The 3,581-nt window shown below is 39.1% G+C and overlaps 1 non-coding gene across 1 annotated transcript; it reads right to left on the reverse strand.

Moving 5' to 3' along the window:
* Positions 1-1,695: 1,695 nt before the first annotated feature.
* On the reverse strand, positions 1,696-1,851 carry LOC118479933. The gene has a single exon (XR_004861575.1). It is a non-coding gene; the product is annotated as a 5.8S ribosomal RNA (ribosomal RNA).
* Between the last annotated feature and the right edge of the window lie 1,730 nt (positions 1,852-3,581).

A 3,581-nucleotide genomic window follows, 5' to 3' on the forward strand; every position in this document is an offset into this window, starting at 1 on the left:
TACACTTCAAAGTGAGTACATAGTTCCCCTATTTTGCTGTTTTCAATTGTTTTGGGGTGATTCATATGTGTTAAACGATTTCGATGGTTTCAAAAACTAATACTATGGTTTATATTAAACAAGAACGATTTCGATAATGTGAACGAACTTGTTGGGACGTAATTACATAACGAATGACATTCATTAGCTTTGGCCGAGCCGAGGAGTACTAGGTTATGGTACCATAGGATCTGACAAATCCCGTTATCGGACTGCCACCATGGTTATGTATGGGGGTTATGTGGGTAACGACTGAACCTGATGATTGTTAACTTACCCTTTGGTGGTTTGTTATTACGAGTTGAATGATGGACGAGTTACGAAGGTTTGAATGTATTCACGAGACGACCAAAAGTTAGTTTTCACAATTAAAACGAGAACGATTTGAACGATTGAACGATTTTGAACGATTGAACGATTATGAACGATTTAAACGATTTAGAACTATTTGAACTATTTAAACAAATGAACGATGGTCAATTACATGAACGAGTTAAATGATGGGTTTCTGGTATGTGATTAGATAACGGGACGGGTGTAACATGATAAAGGCATGGTAGATACGCCGCTGGTAATTCTTATATATAAGTGCTTTTATCATATTACATTCCGTAGCGTTATTTAGTTCACTTGGACGAACGATTTTAAACGATGTCACACAACGATGTTTACTAAACGATATAAACCATACGAGTTTTATTACGAGAACGATTTACAAGTTGGTTTACATAAACAATTGTTTCGGGTTAAGATTCATGGCATCGAGGTTTTATAAACTATAACCAATTGTTTTAAGTTGGTTGTTCAATTTACAATACAAACATTTCACAAAACAAGATTTTCTAAATATCGACTCATGTTTTTGTACAAGTTATTACAACATGTATACGAGCCATTAATCTGATACCCTCACAAAACCTATGTGCTCACCGACATTTCTTTGCTGACTTTATTTTCGCATATGTTTCAGGTGGTGTTGAATGATGTTGATTGCTACTAGGATGCATGCTCATTTAGGACCGGACGAGGCCTTAATGACTTAATAACGATGATAGTTGATATGTGAACTAGTTTGTTTTGTTCTAAGACAATGTAAATGGTTAAATAATTCAATAAAACGAAACTTTTTGATCCACGTGTTATGAAACAATAATTCTGTCGCTCCACTCCCGGACGTTTCCGCCGCGGTTTTGTTGTTTTACGCGGTCGGGGTGTGACACACCCTCTCCGGCGGCCCCTTCCAGGGGACTTGGGCCCGGTTCGCCGCCGAGGACGCTTCTCCAGACTACAATTTGGATGACGAAGACGCCCGATTTTCAAGCTGGGCTGTTCCCAGTTCGCTCGCCGTTACTAAGGGAATCCTAGTAAGTTTCTTTTCCTCCGCTTATTGATATGCTTAAACTCAGCGGGCGCCTGACCTGGGGTTACGATCGAAGCATCGTCATAGGACAACACATCGGGGTACTTTAAGAGCATCTACTCTCAAGAAAGTAAACACACGACACGAGACGACTGTCTTATCAACCACCACTAGCCGTGTGTCCCTCGTGAGGAGACTCCTATTTAGGCCAACCACGCCATGGGCACGGGAGACCAATCTCCGCCCCAACACAAGACAACCCTAGAAGGGATGCCTGGTGGGGGCGACGTGATGCGTGGCGCCCAGGCAGACGTGCCTTCAACCGGATGGCTTCGGGCGCAATTTGCGTTCAAAAACTCGATGGTTCACGGGATTATGCAATTCACACCAAGTATCGCATTTTGCTACGTTCTTCATCGATACATGAGCCGAGATATCCGTTGTCGAGAATCATTTTATGTTTATAAAGATGCCACGTCAGGCGCGCACACCGCGAACGAGGCGCAACAACACGGGCCCTTTAATTCCCGTCTCCACCCTAACCCTTTTCTTTTAGTCTTTTAATTAATCTATGCTAACCCAATTTATATTTAATAAACTAACCTAGTTAGTTATTTCCTTTTATTTTATGGTTTCGAGTTTTTACACATGTAACTCCTTAACTTGTAACTTTTATTAACCCACAAAATTAACTCCGTTGATGCTTCCCTTTTATAAATCTAAATGAAAACCTTTATACATTTAACGTTTTTAGTGCGGATTTTATCAAACGCGTTATATAACCAATATTAAACAATAAAATACTAAAAATAATAACAACTCACATTTTTATTTATTTTTCGGTGGATCCAGTTTTACAATACAACACGGGTTTCGAGGATCCGTTTTTGGCGATGTTATACACAATGGGCGTTGTAAAGAATCGGAGGAATTCAAGAATATAAATTCGTGTTATGATGGATAAAAACGAGCTAAATGACGTGACTAGGCTAAACTTGAGACGAACGTGTGAATTGTTGGTCCTAGAAGAACAAATGATAAGGAAAGTCAAAATTGGTTCAAAGTACTGCTGATCATCATAAGCACTGTTCGCACAAGATTCTCCCCTTGACAGTGGTTTACTAACACCTAATAGACTACAAGCACTGTTCAGCACAACTACTGTTAGCCAAAGACCTGATCTAATGTAAAAACTGAAGCTCTGTCTACTGTTGTCTTCCAAGCACTGCTGAAGATGAAAGCACTGCCCATTCAAGGACGGATCACCCTTTTGAAGAAAACACTGATGCTCAAATCAGTGCTTAGGCTACAACAGTGGAATGAAGAATCAATGGTTTATCTAAGCAGTGTCTATGTAATTAGTATTTATGTAATCAGTGGTTGTATGTAACAGTCCTTAGAGTTTGTTAGGAGCTTAGTTACTTTCACGGTGACGTCAGCCAAAGATGCTCAGTGGTTTGCTAGTACTATAAATAGAACAGTACTCTGTACTGTTCCATAAGCTCTTTTACCACAAGTCATTCAGTACGAACAAATCACAGAGCTCCGGCTGAAGGGGAGTCTAGTGTGTACATGCAATTTAGTTGAATCTTGTAATAGATACAATATTTCGACTGAATGAAATCATGTTTACTTAAAACTATTCTCCATTGATTGTGTTATCAAAGTTTATTTCCATATTCCGCTGCAATTCATATCTCTGTTTGACCTTCACTTTAATTAAACAACACAATATAAGAAACTCAGATCCGAACAATTGGTATCAGAGCTTTGGATAGTCAAATTTGATCTAACAATCATTTTGACGTAAAAGTTCAGCTCGTTTTCATTGATACTTTCGGTTGTTCGTATTTAGTTGAAAAACAGAGTAAGGGATAATCACGTATAAAAAGTTGATTATTCAAGACCTGTAAAACAACCAGAATGGTGTCAAAATCACAAGACACTAATAACACTGGCACACTCTTTAAACCACCTATGTTGGTCAGATCCGAATACGATATCTGGCAGCGTAGGATGGGTCACATTTTGGCTCAACAAAATACAGGATGTTGGAAGTTGGTTGCCTTTGGACCACATGTTCCAATGGTGTCGAGTGCTGAGGATCCAAAAACCTTTGTACCTAAGAAAATTGAAAACTATTTCGAACAGGATTTTCAAAAAACTGAAATAGATGCAAAGG

Source organism: Helianthus annuus, chromosome 6 (assembly GCF_002127325.2).
Source record: "Helianthus annuus cultivar XRQ/B chromosome 6, HanXRQr2.0-SUNRISE, whole genome shotgun sequence".
Taxonomy (NCBI): domain Eukaryota; kingdom Viridiplantae; phylum Streptophyta; class Magnoliopsida; order Asterales; family Asteraceae; genus Helianthus; species Helianthus annuus.